Source organism: Macaca mulatta, chromosome 7 (genome assembly GCF_049350105.2).
Source record: "Macaca mulatta isolate MMU2019108-1 chromosome 7, T2T-MMU8v2.0, whole genome shotgun sequence".
NCBI lineage: Eukaryota > Metazoa > Chordata > Mammalia > Primates > Cercopithecidae > Macaca > Macaca mulatta.
The window spans coordinates 136,703,926-136,721,083 of record NC_133412.1 but is presented as its reverse complement, the minus strand read 5'-3'; the positions used below and the strand labels follow the sequence as shown (position 1 = coordinate 136,721,083).

The following is a 17,158-nucleotide window of genomic DNA, read 5'->3' as shown; positions in this document are numbered from 1 at the left end:
TCTCCCGCTCAAGTGATCCTCCCACCTAAGCCTCCTGAGTAGCTGGGACTACAGGCACCTGCCACTATGCCTGGCTAATTTTTATATTTTTTGTAGAGATTGAGTTTTGCCATTTTGCCCAGGCTGGTCTCGAACTCCTAGGTTGAAGTGACCCACCCACCTTGGCCACCCAAAGTGCTGGGATTATAGGCGTGAGCCACTGTGCCCAGCCCATTATATCCTCTTTGAGTTGTTAAAATCTAGCTTCAAATAATGTGATAACATTTTATGGTATAAGAATCTTAGAACATTATCCTTCCACTTCCCTCCTCCCATCCTCTCACTATTATTGTCATGCATTTTATTTATTTACTTATTTATCTAGAGATGGAGTCTTGAACTGTTGCCCAGGCTGGAGTGCAGTGAGCTGATCTCAGGCAGCCTCTGCCTCCCAGGTTCAAGCAATTCTTGTGCCTCAGCCTCCCGAGTAGCTGGGATTGCAGGCACCCGCCACCATGCCTGGCTACTTTTTTTTTTTTTTTTTTTTTTTGAGATGAAGTCTCGCTCTGTTGCCCAGGCTAGAAGGCAATGGCATAATCTCGGCTCACTGCAACCTCCACCCCCTGGGTTCAAGCGATTCTCCTATCTCAGCCTCCCAAGTAGCTGGGGTTATAGGCATGTGCCACCACGCCCAGCTAATTTGTTTGTATTTTTCTATAGATGAGGTTTCACCATGTTGACCTGGCTGGTCTTGAACTCCTGACCTCAAGTGATCCACCCGCCTCAGCTTCCCAAAGTGCTGGGATTACAGGTGTGAGCCACCACGCTCAGCCTGCCTGGCTACTTTTTTTGTACTTTTAGTAGAGACGTGGTTTCACCATGTTGGCCAGGCTGTTCTCGAACTCCTGACCTCAGGTGAGCCACCACACCCGGCCAATGCATTTTACTTTGACATGTCATAAATCCCTTGGTTTATTATTACTAGTTTTTACTTTCGACAGCAATTATCTTTTAAGGAAAAATTTAAAAGGAAAAAATGTATTTACCCTCATGTTTACCATTCCCAGTGTTCTTTATTTCTTTGTGTCAATCCGGATTTCGGTTTGTTATCATGCTCTTTCTGCCTGAATAACAATTTAACAGCAACAGTTCTGCTGGCAGTGAATCTTCTCAGTTTGTGTTTGTCTGATAATATTTCTTGTTTGCCTTTTTGAAGACTATCAAGTGCAGTAGTGAGAAGAGGGGAGGAGTGGAACAGGGAGTTTGACGTGTAGCTGACTGTGAGCAATCAGTTGGGTAACTCACTACTTTTGGACCAGACTGATAGTCTTTGTTTTATACCCTGTTTCAGAAGATATTGCTGGGTATAGAGTTTTGTGTTGGTAGGTTTTTCTATCCTTTCGGTGTTTAAAATTGTCATTCCTTTCTTCTCTGGCTTGCATAGTTTTTGATGCGAAGACTGAAGTAATTCTTTTTTTTGAGACAGTCTTGCTCTGCCAGCCAGGCTGGAGTGCAATCGCATGATCTCATCTCCCTGCAACCTACACTTCCTGGGTTCAGGCGATTCTCCTGCCTCAGCCTCCTGAGTAGCTGGGATTACAGGTGCCCGCCACCACTCCCAGCTAATGTTTGTATTTTTAGTAGAGATGGGGTTTCACCATGTTGGTCAGGCTGGTCTCAAACTCCTGACCTCAGGTGATCCACCTGCCTCAGCTTCCCAAAGTGCTGCAAAAGGCAGAGGTTGCAGTCACCTGAGATTGCGAGATTGTCCCACTGCACTCCAGCCTGGGCCACAGAGTGAGACTCTTGTCTCAAATAATAATAATGCTACTATGAAATTTATTTATAAGTTTTTACATGAACGTATGTTTAGCTTTATGAGAAACTGCCAAAGTGTTTTCCATAGAGGCTGCTACATTTTACATTTCCACCAGCAATATATAAGGGTTCCAGTTTCTTCACATTCTTTTTTAAAAAATGTTTTTTTTGGTTTTTTTTTTTTTTGAGACAGAGTCTCGCTTAGTCACCCAGGCTGGAGTGCAATGGCGCGATCTCGGCTCACTGCAAGCTCCGCCTCCTGGGTTCACGCCATTCTCCTGCCTCAGCCTCCCGAGTAGCTGGGACTACAGGCGCCCGCCGCCTCGCCCGGCTAATTTTTTGCATTTTTAGTAGAGACGGGGTTTCACCGTGTTAGCCAGGATGGTCTCGATCTCCTGACCTCGTGATCCGCCCGCCTCGGCCTCCCAAAGTGCTGGGATTACAGGCGTGAGCCACCGCGCCCGGCAAAAAATATATTTTTTAATTGACAAATAAATGTTGTATATATTTATGGTGTACAGCTAGATGTTTTGATATGTGTATACATTGCAGAATGACTAGATCTAGCCAATTAACATACCCACTGCCTTACATACATTTTTTTGGATGTGGTGAGAACACTTAAAATCTAGTCTCTTAGCAACTCTTGGCGGGTTTCTTTTTTTTTTTGAGATGGAGTCTCGCTGTGTCACCCAGGCTGGAGTGCAGTGGCACAGTCTCAGCTCACTGCAACCTCCACCTCACAGGTTCAAGTAATTTGCGTGCCTTAGCCTCCTGAGTAGCTGGGACTACAGGCACTTGCTACCATGCCCAACTGATTTTTTTTTTTTTTTGTATTTTTAGTAGAGACAGGGTTTTACCATATTGGCCAGGTTGGTCTCAAACTCCTGACTTCAAGCAGTCAGCCTGCCTCGGCCTCCCAAAGTGCTGAGATTACAGGCGTGAGCTACTGTGCCTGCCCCCTCTTAGCAATTTTCAAGTATACAGTACGTTGTTACTAAGTATAGTCACCATATTGTACATTAGAGCTCTTGAACTTACTCCTCTTTCCCAGTGAAATTTTATACCCTTTGATCTACATCTCCCCAATTCTCCCTCCTTCCCAGCCCTGGTTAACCACCTTTCTACTCTCTGCTTCCATGGGTTTGACTGTTTTAGATTTCACATATAGATATGTATGTTTGTATACATGCACACATCTAGATGAGATCATGTGATATTTGGCTTTCTATATCTGGTTTACTTTATATACATGCACACATCTAGATGAGATCATGTGATATTTGGCTTTCTATATCTGGTTTACTTTAGTTTATAATATAATGTCCTGCAGGTTTATCTGTTTCACAAATGACAGGATTTTATTCTTTTTTAAGGCTGAATAGTATTCCATTGTGTATATACACAAATGTATACCTGAGTAGCTGGGGCGACAGGTGCACACCACCATTCTCGGTTAATTTTTGTATTTTTACACCACATTTTCTGTATCCATTCATCAACTGAAGAACACTTAGGTTGATTCTATATCTTGGCTGTTGTGAAAAAATGCTGCAGTGAACCTGGGAGTACAGATATCTCTTTGACATACTGATTGCATTTCTTTTTTTTTTTTTTTTTTTTTTTTTTTTTTTTTTTTTTTTTGAGATGGAGTCTCACTCTGTCAGCCAGCCTGGATTGCAATGGCATGATCTCGGCTCACTGCAATCTCCACCTTCCAGATTCAAGCGATTCTCCTGCCTCAGCCTCCTGGGTAGCTTGGATTAGAGGCACATGCCACCATGCCCAACTAATTTTTGTATTTTTGCTAGAGATGGGGTTTCACCATGTTGGCCAGGCTGATCTCAAACTCCTGACGTCAGGTGATCCTCCTGCCTTGGCCTCCCAGAGTGCTGGGATTACAGCTGTGAGCCACGGTGCCCAGCCTATTTTTAATTTTTTTAGGAACCTTCATACTCTTTTCCATTTTGGCTGTACTATAGTTTCTTTACATTCTTGCCAATACTTGTTGTTTTCTGTTTTGGGGGGTGCTTAAAAATAACCAATTCACAATTATTTCAGTTTTTTTGTTTGCTTTTAAGGCTTGTCAAGTGAAGCAGTGAGAGTGTATAGTTACACTATTAGTAGGTATATAGTATATATCTGAGTGTTCTCCGGGTTGTTTTCTGTTTATTGCCTCATTTCTTGATAACTTGTTGATATTTCTCTGTCTCTTTAAAATTGAATTCTGTACATCATGTGTAGAAGAATAGTAGAGACTAAGGTAAGTAGTATTTAGCCTCAGAAATGGATACCTGTGCTTCTATCAGACTCAGTGTTGCGGTTTGAACAATCTAGCCTGGTTTGGGTTTTGGTGTTACTATAGTTGACATTAACATACCCAAAACTTCAAATTCCTTCAGCTATGAGCTGTTACAATCTTGTGCTTAGTGTCAGGCCTGGGATGCTGGAGGGTTTTCTCCTTGTCGCCGCTCTACTCAGTCTCAGCAGGCCCCAACAGGAGGTTTCTCTCCATGCTCTTCCCCACCACCTGCCTACCGTCGGTGCTCTTTCCACAGTTTGAGGCTTGGCAAAAGTAGGGAGTCATTCACTCCATGATTTTTAAAAATACATACACATAAAATATCTCTGTTCTAGACCCACATTTCATTGTTAACTTGACTGGCTAAAAAGACTCCAGGTTAGAGAGAATTTTGACCCAGAATTTTCAAGCCATTATTCGTTTTTTCCCTGAGGGTTGCTGTTGAGAAGTCTGATGTTGTTACTATTCTTCAGATTTTTTATGAGACCCCTTTTCTCCATGGACACTTGTAGAATCTTTCCTTCATCCCCAGCATTATGAAATTTCAAGATACATGTGACTTGGTATGGCTTTCTTTTGCTGTCCTTTTTGCTGAACACTCAGGTTTGTTTGTTTGTTTGTTTGTTTGTTTCTATTTTTCTTTCTGGACTTTTCGTTTTTAGGATGTTTGACTTAGATTGATTGATCAATCCTCTGATTTCATTCTTTCTTTTTTCTTCTTCTACTTTAGTTGGGAGAATTCCTTAACCATATCTTTTCGCTCTTCTGTGGATTTTGTATTTCTGCTATCTTATTCTTAATTTCCAAGAATTCTTTCTTGTTATCTGAATGTTCTTCTTTGTTAAAATACATGTAAAAGCCAGGCACAGTGCCTCCTGCTTATAATTCCAGCACTTTGGGAGGCTGAGGTGGGCAGATTGCTTGAGTCCAGGAGTTTGAGGCCAGCCTGGGCAACATGGCAAAACCCCATCTCTTACAGAAATACAAAACTTAGCCAGGCATGGTGGCTCATGCCTGTAGTCTCAGCTACTTGGTAGGCTGAGGCCAGAGGATCATTTGATCCTGGGATGCTGACGTTGCAGTGAGCCAAGATTGTGACATTGCACTCCGGCCTGTGTGACAGAGAGTGAGACCCTGTCTCTCTCTCTCTCTCTCTCTCTCTCTCTCTCTCTCTCTCTCTCTCTCTCTCACACACACACACACACACACACACACACACACGCCTCTAAAAATATGGAATGTTTCACATACTGTAATTCTTGTGCAGGGGTCATGCTAATCTGTATTGTACCAATTTTAGTACATATGCTGCTGAAGCGAGCACCATAATTTTATTTTTAAATGTATGCATCTGAGCGTAATCACCACCCAGAATTCTCTTGTTCTGTTTCTCAGTTTATATCTCCCCCCAAAATAACTAATATTCTTACTTCTGCCATTTTATAGATTTGTTTTGCCTTTTTTTAAACTTTATATAAATGAAATCCTGTAGGACCTTTTTGTGTCAGGCGTCTAACCAGTTCTGAGATTCATCCACATTGTTGCATGTACCAGTTGTATGTTTTTTATTGCTACGTAGAATTCTAGGCCAGGCGCAGTGGCTCATGCCTGCAATACCAGCACTTTGGGAGGCCGAGGTGGGCGAATCACTTGATGCCAAGGGTTTGAGACCAGCCTGGCCAACATGGTGAAACCCCGTCTCGACTAAAACTACAAAAATTAGCTGGGTGTGGTGGTGGGTGCCTGTAACTCCAGCTATTTGGGAGGCTGAGGCAGGAGTATCACTTGAACCCGGGAGGTTGCAGTGAGCCGAGATCATTCCACTGCACTCCAGCCTGGGTTACAGTGCAAGACTTGGTCTCAAAAAGACAACAAAAAAAGAGAATTCTATTATATTTACATACCACAATTTATCAGTAATGCCTGTATAAACAACTGGATAATTATCAAATTGTCCAGTTAATCATCTTATCTGAAGAGCTTGTAATTAGGCCAGGCACAGTGGTGCATTCCCGTAATCCCAGCACTTTGGGAGGCTGAGGCGGGTGGATCAACTGAGGTTAGGAGTTCGCGACCAGCCTGACTAACGTGGTGAAACCCCGTCTCTGCTAAATACAAAAAAAGAAAAAGCCAGGCGTGGTGGCGCATGCCTGTAATTAAAGCTACGTGGGAGGCTGAGACAGGAGAATCGCTTGTACCTGGGAGGTAAAGATTGCAGTGAGCCAAGATCGTGCCATTGTACTCCAGCTTGGGCAACAAGAGCAAAACTCTGTCTCAAAAAAAAAAAAAAAGCTTGTAATTAAAGTATTAATAATACCAACAACATATTTCATATTTACCTTGCTGCTTAAGCCAGAAACCTAAGAATCATTTTTTTTTTTGAGACAAGAATCATTTTTGACTGCTCTTCTCACACACCACTTGCAGTCTTACCAGAAAATTCTTTCATATTTGTGACGTACATCCAGCCATTTCTGTCATAACTCTTTCTCAGAATTTTGCACAAACCTCTAAACTACTTATACTCTCTTGCCCTCTGGTCTGTTCTCCAGGCAGCAGCCCAAGGAACCCATTCTCAGTGTCTCTTACCTGCTCTCAACCTACAGTGGCTTTCTTTCTCACTTGAGAATAAAATCCAGAGTTCTTACCATGACCGACAGAGTCATGGTATCTGACTCCGGCTACCTCTTTAATCTCATTTTCTACACCCTTCTTTCTTTCTCTGACTTTAGCTACACTGGCCCACTTGCTGTTTCTCTCTGCCTAGGCAGCTCTTGCTCCATGTAATCCACTCCCTTGCCTCCCTCATTTTGTCCTGGTCTTGGCTCAGATGTCACCTCGTGGGGGAAGCTTCCTTTAATGATGGAATAGAAATGGCTTTTCCTGCCTCATTTTTCTTGCCTTACCTTATGTTGTTATTTTTTTATAACACTCATCACTATTTTTATTATTATAATTAGTTATTGGGCTATGTATCTACCTATCTCCTTCTATCCTGTCCTGCATGAAGAAAGGGACTTCATGACTGTTCTTTGCTGAATTTGTTATGTTCTAGGCCTGTCATGTCATAACCTTTCCAGAACTGTTTTTTTGTTGGTTTGTTTTGGTATTGAGACAGAGTCTCATTCTGTCACCCAGGCTGTTGTGCAGTGGTACAATCACAGCTCAACTTACAGCCTCAACTTCCCTGGGCTCAGGTGCTTCTCCCACCTCAGCATACCGAGTAGCTGAGACTACCACCACTTTACCACGCCCTGTACATGTAGCTCTAAAGTACAAAAATTAGCTAAATTTTGTAGAGATGAAGTTTAGCTGTGTTGCCCAAACTGGTCTCAAACTCCTGGGCTCAAACAATCCACCCACCTCAGGCTCCCAAAGTGCTAGGATTGTAGGTGTGAGCTACCGCACCTGGCCAAGAATTGTTTTTGAATTCTTTTTTTTTTTTTTTTTTTTTTTTTGAGACGGAGTCTCGCTCTGTCACCCAGGCTGGAGTGCAGTGGCGCAATCTCGGCTCACTGCAAGCTCCGCCTCCTGGGTTCACGCCATTCTCCGGCCTCAGCCTCCCGAGTAGCTGGGACTACAGGCGCCCGCCACTGCGCCCGGCTAATTTTTTTCTATTTTTAGTAGAGACGGGGTTTCACCATGGTCTCGATCTCCTGACCTTGTGATCCGCCCGCCTCGGCCTTCCAAAGTGCTGGGATTACAGGCGTGAGCCACCGCGCCCGGCCTGTTTTTTAATTCTTTTTTTTTTTTTTTTTTTTTTTTTTTTTTAAAGACAGGGTCTTGCTCTGTTGCCAGGGCTGGAGTACAGTGGCACCATCTCAGCTCACTGCAACCTCTGCCTCCCAGGTTCAAGTGATTCTCCTGCCTCAGCCTCCTGAGTAGCCGGGAGTACAGACACACGCCACCACGCCTGGCTAATTTTTGTATTTTTTAGTAGAGATGGGGTTTCGCCACGTCGGCCAGGCTGGTCTTGAACTCCTGTCCTCGTGATCTGCCTGCCTCGGCCTGCCAAAGTGCTGGGATTACAGGCGTGAGCCACTGGGCCTGGCTGTTTTTGAATTCTTGAGTAGGGTAATTCTTTAGAACTTTTGAGCAGATTTAATGTTGTTCGAGCTTATCAGTTTCTAACTATAATGTGTACAATATTTAAGTAGCTGGCTTTTAGATAATGTAAACATCATTCTGTAACAGGATATGGTTCTTTTTGTTTTTCCTCATTGTTTTTGCAGTTATTAAAGATAGCATTTGCTTAATTCTTAAAAGCATCTTTTCAAAATTAGAAAATGAAGAAATAGTAAACAAGTAGTACCAATTCAAGAATTGGATTATTTCAAATTGCTTCTAACTGTTCCAAATTAAGACATCTGGTGACTAGGGAAATTTGGTTTCTCTGTTTGGTTAACCAGCTGGTTGTTCTGGAAAGGAAAAAGGCAGTTAATTGTTCTTGTTGAAAGATTCTGGGCATTTGTGGAATTACCGTAAAGGGTGACGTTTAGATGCAAGATGTACATGCAAAACTGGACATCTCAGAATGTTATTGAGGAAAATATTTTTGTTTTTAAAAAGATGCTTTGAATGTTATATCTGGAACCTGCAGCATAATCTCACACTGCATGAGAAAGTATGTGTCATTTCCTTCCAGTCCTCCCCCTTTTCCTTGGTAACAGATTCCTGTACTTTAAAAATTGTGCTTTTCCTGAGAATTTTAGTATATTTAATGCATGGGATGCCATATGTTGCTGCAACCACTATCTTGAACGTTTGTGTGAATAAGAATACGATAATCAGACTAGCTAAGCAGGATTAATTTACAGAGACATTGTCTTAGTCATTAATGAATGTGAAATTTAAAATTATATTAGAGTTGTAGCAGATGTCAGTTTAGCATACCTTCCACTAAATATTCAGCAGTTCTTCTGAATTTAAAACAAATGGCTCTTTGGCAAATTGTCTTAGAGCTAATTCTGTGTTAGTTTAAAACATACGTATACATTCCTCTACATTATAAATGTTTTCTGGAAACGATTTTCCTGAAATTAAACCAATGTATGCTTTTTATCCCAAAGTATTGTTTCCTCTGGGACATACTGGTAATGCATATGTGTGATTGTTCCTATTTGACTCTTCCCTGTTTCTCTGAAATGTTAATAACCAGATTGTTTTTTTTTTTTTTTTTTTTTGAGACAGAGTCTCCCTGTGTCGCCCAGACTGGAGTGCAGTGGCCGGATCTCAGCTCACTGCAAGCTCTGCCTCCCGGGTTCACGCCATTCTCCTGCCTCAGCCTCCCGAGTAGCTGGGACTACAGGCGTCCGCCACCTCGCCCGGCTAGTTTTTGTATTTTTTAGTAGAGACGGGGTTTCACCGTGTTAGCCAGGATGGTCTTGATCTCCTGACCTCGTGATCCGCCCGTCTCGGCCTCCCAAAGTGCTGGGATTACAGGCTTGAGCCACCGCGCCCGGCCAATAACCAGATTGTTAAGATTCCTCTGTGCAGTTTTGCTTCAGATAAGCTGACATCAGATATGTATAATATAATCAGGTATGGTGACATGTCTGTGGTCCCATCTGCTTGGGAGGCTGAGGTAGGTGGGAGAATTGCTTGAGCCAGGGAGGTCAAGGCTGCGGTGAGCTGTGATTGCACCACTGTACTCCAGCCTGGGCCACAGAGTGAGATCCTGTCTCAAAAAAAAAAAAAAAGGAAAAGGAAAGAAAGGATATGCCTGATAAATATTAAGCTACTTGAATGTCTCGTATAAAGCTTTTGTGGCTGCCAGTAGATTTTTCAGGTTTGCCACTGACCTTGCCACTTTAGACACTAGCAGCTACTGCTTCCAGGTGCTCTGCTAATACCCCCCCTTTAAAAATGTTAATATGCTACATGCTTATGTAGAGACAGTAGAGTACAGGAATTATGTACTCTACTGTACATAATCATGTAGAGCATGGGCTGTGGAATAAGAAAACTTGAATTCAGAAACCGGCTTTACTGCATATTACTTGTGCTTTTCTCATCAGCAAAATGGATGTAATAGTACTTTTGGGATTCTTATGAGGTTGTCATCATCATTAAAAATTTCAGTAATAGGCTGGGCGTATTGGTTCATGCCTGTAATCCCAGCACTTTGGGAGGCCAAAGCAGGAGGATTTCTTACATGCGGGAGTTCGAGACCAGCTGGGGCAACATAGTGAAACCCCGTTTGTATTTAAAAAAAAAAAAAAAGTTTAAAAATTTCAGCAGTGGCCAGGTGCAATGGCTCACACCTGTAATCCCAGCACTTTGGGAGGCCAAGGCGGGTAGATCACAAGGTCATGAGTTTAAGACCAGCCTGGCCAAGATGTTGAAACCCCATCTCTACTAAAAATACAAAAATTAGCTGGGTGTGGTGGCGGGCACCTGTAATCCCATCTACTCGGGAGGCTGAGGCAGAGAATTGCTTGACCCCTAGAGGTGGAAGTTGCAGTGAGCCGAGATCGCGCCACTGCACTCCAGTCTGGGCAACAGAGTGAGACTCTGTCTCAAAAAAAAAAAAAAATTTCAACAGTATTAAAAAGAGCTAGAATCCCAAAAAATAAATAGTATGAAAGAAATGACTGAAATTTAGGTATTTTAATACAAGAGCTTCTGACTCTTGAAATTCACTTTAAGTTTTTTAAAATAATGAATAACATTAAGAAGTTGGAATCATTGTGTTTTGGAGTTTTTTGGGTTTTTTTTTCACTTGTCCCCTAAGAAGTTGTAGGATGCCACCTCTGCAAGCAGATTTGGAGTTTTAAAACTACATGTTTCAGATATGTTCACCGCTGATTGACTGATGCAGCCAAATGTAGGTTTTCCTGGTCAGCAGATAGCCTTTCATGTGGTGATTGGTAGGCTGCGACTCCTTTCATTTTATGGCTGTACCATCCTGTCGGACCAAGGAGTCCTCTCCATCCAGCCAGCAGTTGAGCAAAGAGAAGGTAGAGAAGACCCATTATCTCTTAATCCTAGCCTAACTGCGGCAGGCATCGCTTCCACTGGCAAAAACTAGTCATACTGGGGCTGAGACAGTCCTTGGTGGGTGACCTGGAATCTATCCTTTCATCTGAGATCCCATTGAATGTCCTATACCAAATCCCATTCCAACAAGTCCCAGGTATATTCTACTCTTAGGGGCTGCTTCTCATTTCCCAAGCTGAGCGTGGAGATGTTAAAAAATAGCCCTACCAGCTCTTCATGCCTTTGCTGAGCTCCTGCAGTAGTAAGTAGGAGTACTTACTACTTTCGAGAGATTTTTTGAGGTTGCCTACCAACTCCCTCAGTTTGCTTCTTTCCAAATTTGGGAGTATTTGTGAGAATTCTTGAAATTTGGCCAGGCACAGTGGCTCATGCTTGTTGGGATTACAGTACTTTGGGGCACTTTGGGAGGCCAAGGCAGATGGATCACCTGAGGTCAGGAGTTCGAGACCAGCCTGGCCAACATGGCAAAACCCTGTCTCTACAAAAAAACCACAAAAATTAGCCAGGTGTGGTGGCGCACCCCTGTATTCCCAGCTACTCGGGAGGCTGAGGCAAGAGAATCGCTTGAACCCGGAAGGCAGAGGTTGCAGTGAGCAGAGATCGCACCATTGCACTCCAGCGTGGGCAACAGAGGGAGATTATGTCTCAAAAAAACAAACAAACAAAAACTTGAAATTTTATTTTTACCTTTCCTTAGTACTGCTTTGGGGAAGAGGATATTGGTGTATGGAAGGAGATTCTGTTGGCTCTGCTATATTTTCCAGTTTATTATGAAGCTAGATTAGGGACACGACTAGGGCAGAGATTGGTGGTGGTAGTCCTGATTGGCCTGCTAGAGCCATCTCAGGTCTAGAGTTGAGTTTGACTGAAGGGCTTTTCAGCATTGGGACATTCCTAGTGTGTTAATATCCGAAATATTTTTCTGTCTAGAACTTTAAATATCCATGATATGTTAAAAATTTTTTGTCGGCCAGGCCTGGTGGCTCAAGTCTGTAATCCCAGCACTTTGGGAGGCTGAGGTGGGCAGATCACTTGCGTTTAGGAGTTCGAGACCAGCGTGGGCAACTTGGTGAAACCACATGTCTACTAAAAATACAAAAAATTAGCCAGACGTGGTGGCACACACCTGTAATCCCAACTGCTTGGGAGGCTGAGTCAGGAGAGTTGCTTGAACCCAGGAGGCAGAGGTTGCAGTGAGCCGAGATTGTGCCACTGTAGTCTAGCCTAGCCTGGGGAACAGAGCCAGACCCTGTCTCAAAAAAAATTTTTTTTTGTTATTGTTTTGGGATAATGTTAGATTTACAGAAAAGTTGCAAAAATAGTATAGAGTTCCTGTATACCCTTCACCCAGCCTCCCTAATGTTAACATAACCATGGAACATTTGTCAAAACTAAGAAAGTAACATTGGGATAATACTATTAACTAAATGACAGACTTTATTTGGATTTCACCAGGTCTTCCATGAATGTCCTTTTACTAGTCCAGGATCTAATCAAGGACGCCATATTGAATTTCATCATCACATCATCATGGTCTCCCCCAATCTGTGATGATCTCTTGGTCTTTCGTTTTCATGATCTTAAAGCCTTTTTTTTTTTTTTTGAGACTGGGTCTTGCTGTGTTGCCCAGGCTGGAGTGCAGGCGCGATCTTGTCTCGCTGCAACCTCCGACTCCTGGGTTCAAGTGATTCTCATGCCTCAGCCTCTTGAGTAGCTGATACTACAAGTGTGTGTCACCATTCCTGGCTAATTTTTGTATTTTTAGTAGAAATGGGGTTTCACCGTGCTGGCCAGGCTGGTCTCGAACTCCTAGCCTCAAGATCCGCCTGTCTCAGCCTCCCCAAGTGCTAGGGTTGCAGGCATGAGCCACTGTGCCTGGTCTGATCTTGAAGCTTTTGAAGAGTATTAGCCAGGTATTTGTAGAATATCCCTCAAATTGGCCAGGCACAGTGGCTCATGCCTGTAACCCCAGCACTTTGGGAGGCCAAGGTGGGTGAATTACAAGGTCAGGAGTTCGAGACCAGCCTGACCAATGTGGTGAAACCACATCTCTACTAAAAATACAAAAATTAGCCAGGTATGGTGGTGCATGCCTGTAGTCCCAGCTACTCAGGAAGCTGAGGCAAGAGAATTGATTGAACCCAGGAGGTGAAGGTTGCAGTGAGCCGAGATCGTGCCACTGCACTCCAGCCTGGGTGACAGAGTGAGACTCCTTCTCAAAAAAAAAAAAAAAAAAAGAATATCCCTCAAATTGGGTTAGTTTGAGGTTTTCTCATGATTAGACTGGGGTTTTCTACTTGGGGAAGAATATCACAGAGGTGAATGGAATGCCTTTCTTATCATACCAGGGGGTTCATGATAGGAACATGACATATTGCTGATGATGTTACCCTTGATCAGTTGGTCACAGTGATATCATCTGAGCTTCTCCACAGTGAGGTTACTATCTTTTACTGTTTCGGTACTCTATTATTTGAATGCAAGTAACCAAGTCCAGCCTACATTCAAGGGGAGGATAATTCAACTCTACTTTCTAGAGGGAGTATATCTACATGTTACTTGAGTTCTATAAGGCAGATTTGTTCCTTCTACCTCATTTACTGATTTCGTTTTTATCAGTATGGACTCATGGATATTTATTCTTTGGATTGTAATCCAAGAGTTTTTTTTGTTTTTGTTTTTTGTTTTTTGTTTTTTTTTAAGTCGGAGTCTTACTCTGTTGCCCCCGCCAGAGTGCAGTGGCATGACTTTGGCTCACTGCAGCCTTCACCTCCCAGGTTCAAGCGATTCTCCTGCCTCAGCCTCCCAAGCAGCTGGGATTACAGGCGTGAACCACTGCGCTTAGATGAGTATTGTTATTTTGTTGTTGAGATTGCTTTAGAGTGGCCAGTGAAGTTCTTGGCTCCTATGTCTTTTTGTTTTTCCTTTTAAATTCTTCTTTCTCCAAGGAACTGAAGGGCATTTTTAATAGTTTACGTCTCAAACCATTCTGATTGGTATCTAACTAAAAGATAAGAATCTTGAGAGAGTTCACTGAGAACCTTGGGCAGTGAAACACAGTCATCTTTTGAAACATAGTGAAGTTCATATGCTTTTTGAGTTTTGTTTTATTTTTATTTTTATTTTTTTTGAGACAGAGTTTCTTTCTGTCTCCAGGCTGGAGTGCAGTGGCGCGGTCTTGGCTCACTGTAACCTCCACCTCCCAGGTATAAGCAGTTCTCCTGCCTCAGCCTCCCATGTAGCTGGGATTATAGGTGGGTGCCACCACCCTCGGCTAATTTTTATATTTTTAGTAGAGAGAGGATTTTACCATGTTGGCCAGGCTGGTCTCCAACTCCTGAGGCTCTGGTTAGTCGGCCTCCCGAAGTGCTGGAATTACAGGCAGGAGCTACCACGCCCGGCCATATGCTCTTTAGAAATGTATTTTTAATTACAAAATGAAAAATAAAATCTAAGAAAGCACCAGCTCAATTTGGTACGGCTATAGTTATTCAGATTTGAGGGTTGTTTATTTAATTTTGTGTTCATGAACATTGCATGTTGTTTTTTTAAATAGTTAATATAAAAGTAAACTGTGTTAAGTTTCCAAAAAGCTGTAAGAATCGTAGCTTTTAAAATGTGAAATGAAGGCCGGGCGCGGTGGCTCACGCCTGTAATCCCAGCACTTTGGGAGGCCGCGGTGGGCAGATCAGGTCAGGAGATCGAGACCATCCTGGCTAACTCGGTGAAACCCCATCTCTACTAAAAATACAAAAAATTAGCCAGGCATGGTGGCGGGCGCCTGTAGTCCCAGTTACTCCACAGGCTGAGGCAGGAGAATGGTGTGAACCCGGAAGGCAGAGCTTGCAGTGAGCCGAGATCGCGCCACTGCACTCCAGCCTGGGTGACAGAGTGAGACTTCATCTCGAGAAATAAAATAAAATAAAATATGAAATGAATTTAAATGACTAAATGAAATGAAATGAAAATAGAAAGGAAATTAATATTCGTTGTTTATTTTCTTTATGCCAAAAATTGTGCCTTCTGCATACGTCTGCTTTGTGTTTCTATCACCCCTGTCCTAGCACCAGTCTCTCTTTTTTTTTTTTTTTAATTATTTTTTTTGAGATGGGAGTTTTGCTCTGTGCCAGGCTGGAGTGCAGTGGTGGGATCTCAGCTCACTGCAACCTCCGCCTCCTGGCTTCAAGCGATTCCCCTGCCTCAGCCTCCCGAGTAACTGGGACTACAGGTGCACCACCACGCCCGGCTAATTTTTTGTATTTTAGTAGAGATGGGGTTTCACTATGTTGGCCAGGATGGCCTGGATCTCCCAACCTCATGATCCACGCGCCTCAGCCTCCCAAAGTGAGCAGATTATAGGCGTGAGCCACCAAGCCACCACGCCTGGCCACCTGTCGTCCTATTTTGTAATTGTTTACTTTTCTGTCTCCCAACTTCTTAAAGGCGGCAGGCATGGTCTTCATCCAAATTGCCAGCACTAGGGGTTTTGCTTCTTAAACCTATTTGTGTGTGTGTGTGTGCGTGTGTGTGCATGTGTGTGTGTGTGCACGTGCACGTGTGTGTATGTGCCACACTGGCTGGTTTTTGTTGAGATACCTCACTGCAGTATTTACATTGTACTCCAAATTGACAGCCTCTGAAATTACTAATATTTATATGAAACTAGTAACATTGCCTCCTGGGACAGGAAAGGGACTTGAGGACAGAGATGTTCTAAGATAGTTTGGGGACCTTTTTAATTTTGAACCATGTGACTATGTTATATATTCAAAAATATAAATACGTTACTAAAACAGAAACTTGCTAGACAGATTTTTTATTTTTTATTTTTATTTATTTATTTATTTATTTTTTGAGAAAAAAGACTTACTCTGTTGCCCAGGCTTGTCTTGAACTCCTGGCTGCAAGTGATCCTCCTGCCTTAGTCTCCCAAAGTGCTGGGATTACAGGCGTAAGTCACCATGCCCAGCCAGATGGAATTCTACATTAAATTGTTTTTGTTGTTGTTGTTTTGAGGCAGAATCTTACTCTTTTGCTCAGGCTGGAGTGCAGTGGCATAATCTCCAATTACTGCAACCTCTGCCTCCCAGGTTCAAGTGATTCTTCTGCCTCAGCCTCCCGAGTAGCTGGGATTACAGGCGTGCACCACCACGCCTGGCTTGTTTTTGTATAAAATCTTAGTAGAGATGGGGTTTCACCATGTTGGCCAGGCTGGTCTCAAACTCCTGACCTTGTGATCTGCCCGCCTCAGCCTCCCAAAGTGTTGGGATTACAGACATGAGCCACTGCGCCCGGCCTGGTAATCCCAGTACTTTGGGAGGCCGAGGCGGGCAGATCACGTAAGGTCGGGAGTTTGAGACCAGCTTGGCCAGTGTGGTGAAATCCTGTCTCTAGTCAAAATACAAATGTTAGCTGGGTGTGGTGGTGGGTGCTTGTAATCCCAGCTACTTGGGAGGCTGAGGCAAGAGAATCACTTGAACCCAGGAGGCAGAGGCTGCAGTGAGCCAAGGTCACACCACTGCACTCAAGCCTGGGTGACAGAGTGAAACTCCACCTCAAAAAATAAAGTAAGATAAATTAGATCATTTCGCATTTTGTTGATGTGTTTGGAATCAGGGATCCTACCATTATTACTGAGCATAGATTTTTAGAGAGAGTCTTCTGAGAGTTCCTCTGTGTACCTCATTTTTCCTTTTTATTTTTGAACAAAAACAGTAAGGGAGCGAGGGAGAACAAAAGATCAAAGTACCCCTCCCTTTTTTCTTTTTGAGACAGAGTTTCACTCTGTCGCCCAGGCTGGAGTGCAGTGGCGTGATCTCAGCTCACTGCAACCTCCACATCCCGGGTTCAAGCAGTCCTTGTGCCTCAACCTCCCAAGTAGTACAGGAGTGTGTCACCATGCCTGCATAATTTTTCTGTTTTTAATAGTGATGGAGTTTCACCATGTTTGCCAGACAGGTCTCAAACTCCTGACCTCAAGTGATCCGCCCACCTTGGCCTCTCACAGTGCTGGAATTACAGGCATGAGTCACCATGCCCAGCCCAAAGTCACCCTTTTTA

At 43.3% G+C, this 17,158-nt stretch overlaps 1 protein-coding gene and 1 pseudogene across 25 annotated transcripts in view; one reads left to right on the top strand and one right to left on the bottom strand.

The window, feature by feature from the left end:
• Positions 1 to 17,158, top strand: part of WDR89 (WD repeat domain 89) — a 99,437-nt gene that overhangs the window by 18,957 nt on the left and 63,322 nt on the right. The gene's annotated exons all lie outside the window — the stretch shown is intronic.
• On the bottom strand, positions 5,327 to 5,423 carry LOC114679790 (U6 spliceosomal RNA; annotated as a pseudogene).